Below are 14,816 nucleotides of genomic sequence, written 5' to 3'. Positions count from 1 at the left end.
GTAGATTTTATTCAGTCTTCAAAAAAATTTAAAAATTAACTTATCAGTCATGGAGTCACAGAATCATTTAGGTTGGAAAAGACCTCCAAGGTCATCAAATTCAACCTTTGAGCCATCACCTCGTTGTCAACTAGACCATAGCATTAAGTGCCAGATCCACTCATTTCTTGAATGTAATCAGGTAATCAGGTGTAATCTTATTTTCTTCCCCTTCTGAACCGAAAGGCTTCTAAAAAGCCCCAGTAAAACCTGTGCTTTCTTCATTCTGAGTAAGGTGCGTGATTAGGGTGCAACATCATAAAGCACATCGGGTGCCTTCAACTGAGGCGTTACAAGGTGTAAACATCAAAGAGCCCAACTCAGTCGAGGTGATTTGATCACAGGATGCAGATCTGATCAGGATGCAGATCACAGGGAATCTCCACGCCCTGTTCCATCAGCGGGGCCTCAGGACTCAGCACGCCATACACCCATCTCCCGAGCTTTTGCGACTAAGAAAACCTCTGTTCGAGGAAAGCCATTCCGTGCGTCCCGAGTTTCCAGGGTGCGGGCAGGGCGGGGCGATGCGGGCCCCGCCTGCGCTGCCGAGTGACGCGCCGGCTTTTCTCCCGATTGGCGTGCGGCTGGGAGCGGCGGCGAGCGGCGGGTGAGCGGGGCGGCGGCGGGGCCTGGGGGCTGTTCAGGCCCCTCCGGACAGCTCGGGGTCACCGGAGCGGTTTTGGCGGATTGCTGGGGGCTCGGTGTGCGGGGGGTGTCTGTGCAGCTGGAAGGCGGCGGGCGGTGGTTGGTGGGCGCCGCTCTCCTCCGCCTCTCGGGTGACGGTGGGGCGCTGACCTGGGCTCGGGTCCCATCGGCCGTGGTCCCGGGCAGACCGCTCGGGAAGCCCCGGTACAGGCCCGCTTCGCCTGGCTTGCCCGCGGCGGCGGCGCTCGGCTCCACCCGGCCCTTTGAAGTGTGTTTGCTCCCCTGGTTTTTGATAGAGGGCTCCGCCGCGGTTTACGGCGGTGTAAATGACAGGTTTGAGCAGTGGCTAACGCCGGGCAGGGGGAAAATTCGGTTTGAGTCATTACTAATCTTGTTTTAAACCGCCGCTTTTTGTTTCGCTGTGGCAAATCCATCGCCTTTGGCAACTGTGACTTTTACAGGGATGTGCAAAAGCTCCGCGTGTGTGTATATGTATATATACACACACGTTGTTATTATTGTGTATACACCTCATGCATATTACTTTATATACTAATATACAAATCTATAATGACACCTATATCATGACTTCATTTGTATTAAATGTATTCATATTCATTGTACTATTTTCTTAGTCAGGAGACTGCCTTGTTGTTTTTAAATTCTGTGTTAATCTAAATTAAGCAGCGCGAGAATTTTTAGGTGCATACGAAGACAGTCTTTGGAAACAGAGCGTGCAATTAAAACTAACTAATTTATAAAGCAAAGGAAGTTCCAATGACTGAGAATTGGTGGGTTTGCCATGGGATACGTTCTGGAGTTGGGCACAAGAGGCACAGGGGCAGCTGCCTGTGCTTTTCCTTGAGGCGCCTGTGTTTGCTGTTTGTCTCATACACACTCACTGGGATCATCCCCGTGGAGACAGACAGTCGCCATCGGATCAGCACAACAGGCTGGGTGTTCTCACAGCCCTTCAAGGATGTGGCAATTCTGAGTAAATATTGCCTAGTTCTGCTAGCGGTGTCGAAGGGATAAAGGGAGACGGAGGTGTGGAGCCAGGCCATGGAGGATCAGAGTCTGTCCCGCTCGGGTGTGTTTGAGGCTGCCACCTGGCACGTGCCCACGTCACCCCTTGCCCAAGGGAAACAGCGGCTGGAGGTTTCATTGCCCACTCTGCTTCTCACATTGACAGAAATAGCTCAAGTGAAGGGAAAGGTCTTCCTGTTTGTGCTAAGGACAACTGAAAGCGAAAGTAATGCAAGGCAGGGCTTTCCTGAATGACACAAAACTGGACTTCCTTCAGAAAAGTGGAAATGCCAGTGTTTTCTGTGTGTAGAAGATGCAAATTATAGTTATGACTGATTTAGCCTAGGGTATTATTTATGATGCTTGACTTGAAATCCAGGTGTCTCTTGTTTACCATGTATATTTTTTGTTGACTCTAAAGAGTATTTACCTTTTAATGAATTTAAATTTAAAACTCTTGCATTGGTACACCATACTTGTATTCATATAAATAGTTTTAAGTATTAGCTTTATTATAGATTATTATTATTATCGTTATTACTTTAAATTTTTTTTGGAAAATAATTATATTTTAGTATTTTTTGAAAAAGGAGAAAAATGTTCTGAAAATATTACTACTAAAATATAAAGATTTGTGTTCATGTACCATTGCAAAACAGCAGTTGCCAGCTTGCAGATGCGCTTTTCTAAAATTAGCTATTTTATGATAGAATCTGCTGTAGTAGTTTTTATATTTGAATAAGATAGTAATTTATTTGAACCATGTGGTCAATTTATTTATTCATTGATTATACAATTAATAGGGGATGTTTGTGGTACAAACAGTCAGGGATAGTTCAGTAGAAAGCTGGAGTAGCATCACTTCACAGTGTTACTGTGTTTCATGAAATACTACCTCGATCCTCTCTCAGCAGACTTTAATTTTTTTGGTTTTCCCTTGTTCCCTGCCCTGCAGGCAGACCTGCATAAACATTGCCTTTACTCATTGAGACCTTTCTCTCTCATCTTTTCATACACTTAGAAGTTGTTTTCAGCTGTGCTTTTCCACATTAACTCCTGAAGAACAGCTGTTCTCAGGCAGTGTCATTAACCAGCCCTGGTGTACCTTCTTAAGCTGATTCTGTGATCATTGCATGCCCGCAGGGATGTGATGCTTTTAGTGCAGATGCAGCATACAGGTCAGATGTCAGCGGTGCCCTGCTGTGCCACTGGCTCCAAACGTCCTGGGACTTCCCTTCCTGAGCACAGTGCCATACAGTGCAAAAACTACTGAGGATTTGGGTCAAACTGTGTCATTCTCAGACATAAGAGGAAGTGGAGCATTAAATCAAGCTAGCAGTTGGTAGACATGTGATGTGACCTCTTGGATCGGTGATGTGACTAGTGCAAAGTAGTACCACTGACCAGATGAGGACCAGAACATGATAAGGCTGAAGGCTATGTTCCCAGAAATTTTAGAGTTCATGCTGCTGCTCCTGCATGTGGATGTCTTACAGAATAACTTTTTCCACCCAGGAAAATGTTGTATCAGTCATCAGTTGAAACATTCCTGTATCCTGTTTCTAGCTAAACAACCCTAGAGCACCTTTCCTTCATACTTCCCTCCTTCTTCCCCTGGTAGCTTATTTATCCCTACCATAGAGCAGCATTGCCTTTGGCCCACGGGGCTAAGCCTGCTGGTACAAAATATGCTTGCTTCAGTGTGGTGTTCCCCTCTGGCCACCCATCTCCTGATCCTCTGATCCTGTGGAGTGAGAGATAGGGTCGAGGGTATCAATTCAGAAGGTAGGACCTTTCTGACAGTAAAGGGCTGAATCAGTCTTGCAGCGTCATTTTAGTCAGTTTTTGCTCAGTGCTTTTCCAAATTGTCATAATTTCAGGTTACTGCAACCTTCCCTGCTTTTATTTTGCAATTTTGTAATTTCATCATATGAAAGAAGGAAACACTTCTCTGGCAGACTGATTTTTTAAAAAAAAGCAAACAAAAATCCAAACTGAAATAAAAAAACAAACCCCACGCTATAATAAATCACAAAGCAAACATTTACTCAGCAGGATGGACTGCTGGAGGTGTTTCTCGCTTCCTGGAAGTAGGTAGGTAGGATAAGACAGGTGACGACTTTGGTGTATCATATCTCTGCAATGTGTCACATGGATCTTATTTCCATGTGTATGGTATGCAACATGCATAAGCTTTTGGCTTTTGTAAACAGACAAGTAAAAGAGAGCTCATTAATTTAGGATATTGTGATTTTTCTTTCTTCTCATTAAACATTTTGCATATTTTTATTATCTAAAAAAAAAAAAAAAAACCAAACCCAAACCTCAGCGACCTTTTTGTTCTTCTGATACTAAAAATACAAGGAGGAGAGTATAGCTGTGTCTCCTACAGGAACTTCCTGACTTCTTGGAAAGATAATTCTTGGAACAGAGAAGCAAATCATGCTACATGACTATGTGCACAAGTTTGACGTGTAATGTTTGGCTTTGGATCTTTGTAGCATTGCTTGCTAAATCTCTACACAGAACTCAAGAATGGAAACACCTTCCGTAAGCATTCTTCTTCCCCAGCTTAGAAGAAAAAAAAAAAACCCAAGGGAATCCTTGTGTTTACAAAATGTTCATGTTTTGCATATAGATATTGAAGAACAAGGAAGCAAAAATAAAAAGCTTATCATGTCACTTCATTGGTGGCTGCAGGTGGCTCACAGAAAGCAGCCTGCCACCATGATTTCCTTGTTGGCAGAAGCTCTCACTGAGTCACACACTTGGTCAACAGCTCTCTGTGCTCTTAAAATCGAGTGTCCGGGGGAGGGAAAGAACAACCAGAGAGACTGCAAAGACAGCTTGGAGCTGAAACCACTTGCAACAGCCCTGGCACAGACCAACCCTCATGGCTGGAGATGTTGCAGATGGAGCAGAGTCTCCTGAGCAATCCTTCCCCAGTGCATGTAGCACCAAAGTGCTGCCTGTGCAGTGTCCAGCAGCTTGGGCATGGATCGGTTGCCTGCATGTGGGTGACTGGTGCCTTCCAAGGTGACCATCCAGAGGGTCCAAGACACCTTTATGAGGCTGGCACCCTGACACATGACCTACAGTTGATCCCCCTTTTCTTGGGGGGAGCAGCTAAAGAGTAAGTAGGACACCTTGTGAGCACCCACAAAGACACAGAATATTCATGTCTAGCTATCTGAATCCTACTTGCCCAGATTTCTGCAGACCGGGGGGAACAGTGGTAGTTTTAATGGAACATAGTGCCATGATATAGTCACAAATTATCCTGCATTTCTCACAGTGTTCCTCCAGGGATCCTCTTTCAACTTAGAGAACTTCAAAATAACAGTTATCTTCTCGAGGTCTACTTAGTGATATGTCTTCAGAGAATCCTTAAATGTCCTCAGGGCTCCTGGTTTCAGAAACCAGTTTCCTTTCTGACTTTGTTGGGCGTGTTCTTCACAGAGTGGGCTCTAAAGGAATCAATAGCCCACACTACCAGCCTTGTGCTGGCCCTGGACTTGCAAGGTTGTGGGTTCAATCCCCATGTGGGCCATTCACTTAGGAGTTGGACTCAATGATCTTTGTGGATCCCTTCCAACTCAGAATATTCTGTGAATATCCTTTGGTACTTAAAGGACAGTCACATAAATAACATACATACTACATTCTTTCCTGTTTTCTTCTGTTTTGCTGAAGGTCTACAGTTGAGCAGGGTATGTCTTTGGGTAGATGCCGTGCTCAGGGTGTCCCCAGTACACAGGCACTGCACGGTGGCCAACTGGCACCTCAGCATGATTTATTTCAGACTGTCTCCTAGTATGGCAGATGAGTTCCTCAGCAGACATGAACCTTACAAAAAACCTTTGCAAGTCAGCATGACCCTGTGAGGTACATGATTGGTTTGAAGGTAGTTTCTTTTTGCTCCAGCTTCTTCATGTGACTGGCATTACAGATTGTCACAGAGCTGATAAGCAGGGTGCACACCAATACGTTTCATTTGTTTGAGAATAAATAAAGCAACAATGATTTTGGTATGGATCTTCCCTCAGTTAACTCTTGTGTATAAAGAGAGTGCCATTTATTTTGTGTGCCTGCTTTTTTGTGGTATGAAGGAATTCCTGTTTCTTGGTACTGAAAGGATTTGTGGTTTAAGAAAATTACTTCTTCCTTTCACTTTCTTCTCTACCAGAGATGTCTAGGAAGATACACTCACTTATAGGTAAAACAACTCTTCAAAGCAAAACAGATGTTCTGCTCCGGTAGCAAAGCATCTGTTGTACTATGGAGTTGACAATGAGTAATTTGCCCTGACTTTTGTTTCTGTGCTGCCAACGCATCCTTCAAGTTCCTGCCCCTCCTTTCCCTCAGGGAAGTCCTAACTGCTCACCTACCTTGCTTCTTGCGTACAGCAACAGTCACCCGATTATAAGTTTGTGCCTTCTAATAGTCTCATCATTTTAATTGTTTAATGGTGATGTATGGTTTTAAATTAGCCATAACTTTAGCTTCTGTTTTAATGAGATCTTCAGTTGTCTTCCCAGAGGGGAAGGCTTTGTTTTCCCAAGAGCAGTGTGCCTTTTCCCAGAAGAAATGAATTTCTACTAATGAGGTATGAAAAGATGAGGTGGTAACGGTAATGTTGGTGAGTGGTTACAGAAAGAAGGAGATATCTGCAAGTCTCAGGCCCTGAAGGACATGCTGATAATGCCAGAGCCTATGACGTGCCAGGTACTTGTGTGTATAAATAGTCACATTGATGTGTAGTGTCATTGTGGTCATGCTTACCTTGAGAACAGCTGAATCTAATAGCCCTGTCTCTCATGGCACAGCCCAAAGATTCCCTCACATGTCTTCAGACATGGGAAATAATGAGTCTGATGTTTAACCCCTGTGACAACAGTTGGTCTGCTCCCCAAGGATTTTGTGACTTGTTAGATCTCTCTGGTCACTGAGTGCAGGTATGACTATTTGGAGTTGGATCGACAGGGTTGTTGGGGAGACAGGAAGGCAAATCCCTTATTCCAGATGAGGTAAAGTCCCTTGTTTTGCCCTCTCTGGGTAGACAAAGGTAGGGGTTCCTGTGCAGATGGCAAGGAAGGCAGCTAAGTGCCTGTGTTAAACAGTCCCTCCACCTCCCAGACCATGAAACTGAGTTTGGGCAGTAAGGTTGAAGAATCAAAGAGAATTTATGGCCAAAATATTATTTTGGGGATTTTATGAAGAACATTTATGAAGACATTTGAGGCACATAAATACTTGTGCAGAAACAAGGCCTTCCTAATCTGCTCATCTGCAAGGAAGCTTTCTAGCTGCTATTTTGTCATCATCACATATACATTTGGAAGGAAGATCTGTTTGACCTGCTGGCCAGGAGAGGATGTCTACACTGAGTGTGTAGTTGAAGGCTAAATCTTAGAGTAGGCATGTAAGATCCAGCTGAGGTCTTTTTCTATGAGCTTTCCACAGCCAAATCACAGGGGTTTAATGCAAACCCCAGGAGGCTGGTGTTAATAGTGCAGGTCATCTCACAAAGAAAGCAGATAGATTTTCTCAGAAAAACTATCCATCAATACTTGCATCAAACCTTGTAACTAATGCAAAACAACTGTAAAGATTATTTGGAGTAGGGTGGACTACTTTTAAGAAAACATAAAGGCAATCTTAGGCTTCAGTCAGGTTGAAAAAAAACAGTACATTGTAGCATATGTTCATAAGCAGTGATTTTCTTTCAAAAATGATTCTTCCATTTTCTCCAGGATTTCTAGAGCCACAGATCTTTTTGTCCAAGGAGAATTTTGCAAATTAAATATCTTTTCTTAGAGTAGTAGGTTTGTTTGGAAACATAAGGCTTTGGGGTTTACAGCATTTGAACAACACTGCAACAAACACTAGTTGACACTACAGAATTATTTTTACTGCCTGAGGATCACTAGAGCTTCTGTCATTCAAACCTTGGATAGTAATTGACTTGTCTTAGACATCTGAAATATAAGTCTGCTAGCGGTGTGGAAAAATGATTGAGTCTGGTGCATATGATTATCCTTCACTGGATTTCTACCAAAACTTAATTCTAAGGAGAACTGTCTTTTCTCCATGTGCTCAGCTAAACTAGATAACTTTCAAACTTTGAATAGCTTTAGTCTGTGTTAAATTCTGGATTTCAGCAGTCATTTAATGGCTAGCTTTTACAGTTGCAAAAGCTGTGTTGTTTTTAGGCTTGATGACAATCATTCTTGTTCCTGTTCTCCTGCTGGAACAATAATACAAACCCTGTCAAGGACAGTGCTATCCTTATATAGTACTTTCTGAGTATGTAAGGCACTTGCCTTTGTATAAAGTGGTGCAGAATTTGAAACTCACCTATGAGGTGGAATGCGTCCTCAGTAATGGCTGTTTACATCTCTGGTTGCAGTAGTGACCCAGTTGTGTCAGTTCTACAGAAGATTTACAGGCAGTGACAGAGTAGGCTGGATACCTGCGGTGGGGCTTTTCTCTGTGGGCTCCCAGCTGCAGAGGATGTGCTGTAACTGGTACCTTCTGCTCCTCTTCATCTGGGCCATTTGTTTCATTGAGTTGCCTTGATTGCAGTTTTGTTCAGCCCTGGGCTGAGAAACTGTGGCCCCTGCGACATTACCGTGTTTCTACAGAACAGTAGAGCGGGACAGAATCTCTTGGTGGTTGTCTGATCCCACCAGCCATGTGATAGATGTTTATGGATTTAGCTGTAGGACCACAAAGTAGTATTTTAAATATGTCCATACAGAATGTGTAGGTTTCAACTGGCTACAGCTAAGGGTGCGATTATATAAATTGACACTTGTTCTATTTTAAGACCGAACTGTGCTTTTTTTGGCCTGAAATAGATATATTTAAGTGAACTTGAAATAAGCCTTATTTAATACAAACCAGTTTCATCTGATCCAAATCTTGCAATACAAAATCTGTGCAATCTGCTCATTTAGGCAGCATCTGCTCCATGAGTGGGAAGTCTTTCTCCTACTGAAGGCAGAAGTTGTCCTTCAGACCACTTGGTCAACTTGAATTAATTGCTGGAAAAATATCACATGGGTTTGGGCACTGTGAAAACAAGCTGTGGGTTATATTTGTCCTGCAGGCATTAAGTTTTCTGTCTTTCCTTCTTTTATCACTTGACCTTGAACCAGGGTTTTTTCCAGACTGATCAGCAACTTCTTTGACTTGGCTGTGATGGCAGAACAGTCAAACCCAAGTGCTGCTTTTCTTCTCTCCCTCCCATTTTTGTGTGTTTGACATGTGTCCTGCTGTTCTCTCACAACTTCTGAAAAAAGTTTACCATACTAGAAATGTGCCTTCTGTGCCAAGAGCTGGCCAAAAGGTGATGTCAGCCTTATAAAGTCCTGCGGCAGCAGTGGGGCAAAACCAACTAAAATCACATCTTGAGATTTAGTAGGCACAAAATAAACAAGAAATAGAAAATCCAGGACATGGATGAATCACTGATTTTCCACCTGTTTTTCTTATTGGTCAGTCTCATGAAAAGTTCCTTCTGCCAAATGGCGTTTGCTTCTCAGAATTGTCTTGTTTAGTAATAAGTAACACTATTTAGAAGCTATTTACTTCTAAAATACTGTTTTCAGGCTACTGGCATAGGCTAGCACAGAAAATGAACAAAGGCTGTTGAACAAGCAAACTGCCCAGTTGAATTCATTGTTAATATACTCATAAGTGGTTAATTTGATGGTCAATACATCCAGCTCACAAACTAGTGCAATATGTGGATGCAGCTACACAGATACGCAACAACAGTAAGGTTTTGTGGTAACAGTGGGCCATCTGATACATTCTTCAGGGGAAGAGAGCCTGAAGGGTGAATTGCCACATTGTGAAAGACTGGACATCTGATCCAGCTGCACTGTTGTAATGATCCCTCATGGGCGTGGTCAACTTAAAAGACAAGAAACACAGCAGTTTGAAGAGAATTCATCAAAAAGTTTTATGGGCACACTGTATTGACTGTGGTATTTCCTATCTTACCCACCTGTTTTGAGCTGCAGTTATACAGACTGCTTAGGATCGATCTGTCTCAGGATGTTACTGCTTAACTGTTCATTTTGGTTTTGTCTGTATTTGTGCTTGGTCTTTCCCAGCCATCTCCCCAGACAAACGTCATGAGACTGGGACTTCTAATTCTGTGGTTATGGTCGAGACATGTCTTTTGCTTCACTTTCCTCTCTGGGGACAAGACCAAGTCCTAGCATTTCCTGGATTGGACTAGGTGGCATGTCACAAAACCAGCCGTTTTGGTAGAATAAGGAAATCTGCAGCAGGAAGGAAGCCAAGCTAAAACACGCAGCACTCTAAGTAACAACAATTCAATCAGCAGACAAAAATTGTATCATAAATTAAAAGAGTTTGAAATGAACAAAAAATGAGAAATTTCCAGCACATGAGATTCAAAATGTTCCAGCAGGTGAGTCAGGAAAGGAAGGATCAGGTGATGGCAGCATTTGAGAGACAGAGAAAGAAATGTTGCAATAAGACTGCGTGGCATTTGCTGAATTTGCTCTGCTTACTCAGCAGCAAAGATACAGCTTCCATCCGCCCTTCTTTTCCTGTGATAAGTAAAAATTAGTTATTACAGAGAGATACCTGGAGGAAGGTGCTATTTTTAAGGCAATTTAATTTTCGAGAGAAAGACATACATTCTCTGAACCTTTCTTCAGAAGAAGCATTTAATATTTTTCTTAGGAGTTTCATCTGTGTTCTGAAATGCTGATAATTTAGTTTCTCTTTACAACCCCCATCTTGTTGGTTTGTAATCCAACTTGTAAAGTGAAAGCTGTCTGATGTGTTGTTTGTAACTGGCATCATGTAAAAAATACCTAGGGGTTGCTCATCTGTCCCTGTTGGTATATCTGATAAAATCTGGTGTCATTTATGTGTGCACAATATGTACATCTTCACTCATCACTTTTGTAACTGAACATAACTCTCACTTGGAAAGTACACAGGTACTATGTCAGCAAGTGGTTTTAGCCTGGAAATTACTTGCTTTTTTTCCCTCTGTTTTCAAAAGTAGTTTCAGTGCCAGTGGTGTGCCCTTTCTGTGTATCAGTAAGAAGCCTAGTGCTTGTCCAGTATTTTCCATCTTAAGTACGGCTGTAGCTAAAAGATGGTTGAATTTACCAGATTGCCAAGGTTGCTGTTTCTTCTGAAATTGGTTTCTTCTAGCTCAAGGGATCTCAAAAGCTCTCTGGAGCAAGCATGCTTTCTGAAACTTCACCTTGAAAGTCACCAATGCTTCCCTTCAAAGACTGCCTTATTTCTTTATTGGCCTTCTGAAAATGCCATAGCAAAAAACCGGCCAAAACCTGTGATCATTTATGCCACAAAATCATTTCATGTAGTTTAAGCTACTTACTTTGCACCATAATAACTGGAAAGAGTAGCAAAGGCTGGCTCACATGGCAGACCAGCTTGACAGGCTGCCTGGAAAACACAGGAGCCAAAGCTGCAGGAGAGTTTTGAGTGGTCCCCAGGTTGTCTGCAGAAACTGTGGCAAGCATCAGATACTTGCTGTGAGGAAGTCTGACAGGTACCGTTCTTCCGGTGTCTTGACCTACAATTACTGTTCACTAACCACTGCCTAAAAGTCCTAGCTCCCAGTGTTAGCCTTATCAGTATTTTCTAATATGAGAAAACTGAAGTAATAGTTGCTCTGGGATCAGCAACCCACCGAAACTGCAGAATATTCATGAAGTCCTTTGGTTGAGGATACGTCTGCAATTTGAGACTGAAAAACAAACAAAACAAACAAAAAAAGAAAAAAGAGGATGATGAGGAAACATCTGATGCTCTCTCCTACTGTGAACAGATTTCTTAGTACTTATTCCTTGTTTAGGCTTTTAGGCGTTTCACAGAGGCTTGGCGGGTGAGTCATGCTGCTGTCCAGCAATATGGTGTTAATTTGAAGCAGTTCAAAGTGTGGTATAATACCAAGGTAATTGGAAATCTGTGGTCCACACCTGACACTGTAATCCATGTGATGTATTTATTTTGGAGGAGAAAGGGAAATTAGTATGTTTGATTAACTCTTTGATTCTGAATTTCCTCTGAAATAAATTAAAATTTCTTGTATAGTGTTTTGGTTTGGGTTTTTTTTTAAATGAACCAAATTCATTCTTTTGGTAAAACAGGTCTTAATATCTAGGAAGATTACAGGACAAAGGAATGGCTGACTGGGGAGAAATGCTAACATAATGGTTATGTTAGCATAACATACCTGGTGGCCATAAACAAGCATTTAGCAACCAAATGGACTGAAATCCCATAGGAAAGAAGTAGTTAACTAAGCCTCTTGGTGGTGGAGGCTGGAAATCAGAATTTCAAGTGCGGCCGCAAACGCGTGATTTTTTTGGCAGTATGTTTCTTTGTGGCGTTGTGGTTGGAGGGAAGGTGTGTGAATTCTGTCAGTGGTTTGGAAAGCTTTTGTTCTTTTAAAAGCAGGTTAGACGGTGTGCTTGTTTCCTGCTCAGCAACAAGGTGATTCTTCTGCTACTGTTCTACAACACTGATGGAAGGGGTACCTTGACCCTGGAAAGTGAGATGGATTTGCTAAAGGGGTACCTTATTTTGTTGACTTCAGTAAGTAATCTGTGCACCCCTGACTGTTGTGCAGAGTTTAGATGAAAATGCTGATGTCTTTCATATTCTTTTCACTTCTGATGAGCAGACCCCTATGGTGATTTGCTGAGGGAGGGTAAGGGGTCATCAGAATAGATGAAAGAAGGGAAGATACTCTGTGACCTGCTCAGTCTGGAGTTTCAGTCCTCACCATCTGGTTCATGGACAGTGAGGAACAGAAGGCAACACATGACTCTGATCAGCACAGTTGGGTTGACCCCAGGTATTAAAGTGGACCAGGTGAAGTACAAGACATTCGCTTATGCTGAGACTGAGTTTCTCTGGATGGACTGAAAATCTTTGCTTGGGGAACAGCATTTGAATAAGACTTTTTCCCATCAACAAGATGGGATAACCATGATAGCCATGTACACAGATGCTGTAAATGCCAAGCTGTGTTATGATGTGGTCAGTTTGGCATCACAGAATGGTACACTTTATACAGGTGGCATACATTTATACATATATAATTTTCATAGTTTTCCCCTCAGAACATGTGAATAAGCACTCAAAGTGTTGCCTGTTTCTTGTACTCTGAGGTTCCACTGTGAGTCACCATCTAAGTCATTGTTGGACTAGATGGACCTTTCCACTAATATATGCACTATGTCTGATCTTATGGTTTCAGGCAGTTTTTTTCCATAAACAGGTTAACATTGCTTTCTCCCATTTATTATCCTTTCATTTGAAACCGATAGTAATATTTCATCCATGCTTCTGACTAGCTTTGAGTTAGTACTAAGTGGGGATTTAGCTCCTTTATTTCCTATTCCCTTGCAACAGCAGTGGCACAGACGCCTCTTAAGTCCTCTGATCTATCCAGGAGCTGTGAGAGATGGTCTTTCTGCATCAGTGACTTTCCCTGCCAGTGACTGACCTTTAAGAATTAGTCCAGAACCTGATGCTTCTGCAAATCCAGTGAATGTTCCCCAAAAGAAATTAGGATTATCCTATCCCAAATCTAAGTAGCAGTTTTGTTTTAGCATGGAATTGAGTTTATTATGGTCTTTTTTTTGAACTCTACAGAGCTAATATCTTCTCTTATTTATTCTTCCTGTTCTCCCCCTCCCACCATCACCCCTGCATGTGTATCTTCCATATAAATCCATATGGATTACTTGCCTTTCGGGAACATAGTGTGGTCAGGTGCATGTGGGCGCGTTCTGTGATAACGAACTCAATGTATGGATGCAGCTGAACTTTCTACAGGCTTTAGATTAAAACTATTATGACTTTTTGAGTCTTGAATAAGCAAAACATAAAATACAGGAAAGATCTGAAAGCATTTAGAGATTCAATTTTCATCTCTCTCACTTGGTCACATTGAAGCCCTGAATAAAAGTTTCATTTGATACTGATGATGGGAACAACCTTGAAAGTGCAGCTGAGGGCTTTGCTTGTGACTGGATAGTGCTTTCAGTCATCACCAAGGTCTAAAAATAAATCACACTTCCCCATTAAAGCCTGAAGGTGGTCGTTTAGTTATATGATTAGAAATAACCAAAGGTGTGTGGATGGATGAGCTGAAGATCAGCATTCATCCTTGAGGGGAAACACTGACCACGTAGAATCCATCAGCACTCCCAGAGTGGACAAGCACATTGCATAGGCCACTGCCCAGCAAGGAATGAAATAATAAAATTTCAGTGCAACTGAACACAGCTACTAGTGAGGCAGCCAGGAGGATTTCATTTGTGCATGCTGTTCTGTTGTCATGGATTTTGTCGGTGCTACAGCTTCAGTTTTCATCTTGCAGTTTGGCAATGTAGGGGACAAGTTACTTCCTCCTTTAAGAGCAATCCATTTACATGATAAAAGGGTGTTCCCCTAGTAATATCAAATTACCTGTTTTAATTTAGATTTTAAAATATAAAATAATCTCTAAAATATTAAATGAAATATAATACTCAGTATTATTTATCTATTACCCTGAAGAAGAGCACAGCAGTTTACCTGTTTTCTCCAAGAAAAGCACTGCAGTACTTGGGTTTGTTCCCCACTTCTTCACGATTCTCTTTTAGGCAACAGAAGTATGGCAATTCATCCTGTGTAATCTTTTTGCTTTGGGGTGATTGTTGTTGGCATTTGTGGAGCTGCTTCCTGGTAGTTTTGTTGGTTATGCAATTAAGAACCGTCAAAAATATGTACTGCAAGGAGCAGTTGATATACTAAGTATATAAAACTAACTTAAAAAAAAAAAGGAAGTCTTCAGACTGATAATGGATCAAAAGCAGAACAAAAACATACAGAAACCAATGGGGTTTTTTCCCAGTCACAGCAGAAAGTGTTTTATCAAAACTACAGATCTACCACTACCTTTTTTGATTCTTTTTCCTGGCAGCCCTTCATTTCTCTGTCAGAGGAAATTTTTTTTAATGACTAAAGAGACCAGCAGCCTTCTATTTGTCTTCCGATGGCTGCTTCTCTCCATCACTGCTATTTTGGGT

General features: G+C 42.0%; 1 protein-coding gene across 3 annotated transcripts in view; it reads left to right on the top strand.

The window, feature by feature from the left end:
- Window positions 1-614: 614 nt before the first annotated feature.
- Window positions 615-14,816, top strand: part of SNX10 (sorting nexin 10) — a 36,986-nt gene continuing 22,784 nt past the window's right edge. For all 3 annotated transcript variants that reach the window (XM_008920398.3, XM_018075769.2, XM_018075768.2), the window contains exon 1: window positions 615-646. The gene's annotated coding sequence lies outside the window, so the exon portion shown is untranslated. The remainder of the gene's footprint in view (window positions 647-14,816) is intronic.

Source organism: Manacus vitellinus, unplaced genomic scaffold, assembly GCF_001715985.3.
Source record: "Manacus vitellinus isolate BGI_N305 unplaced genomic scaffold, ASM171598v3 scaffold_3_pilon, whole genome shotgun sequence".
Lineage (NCBI taxonomy): Eukaryota > Metazoa > Chordata > Aves > Passeriformes > Pipridae > Manacus > Manacus vitellinus.
The sequence above is the reverse complement of the archived record's forward strand: the minus strand, read 5'-3'. Positions and strand labels throughout refer to the sequence as shown.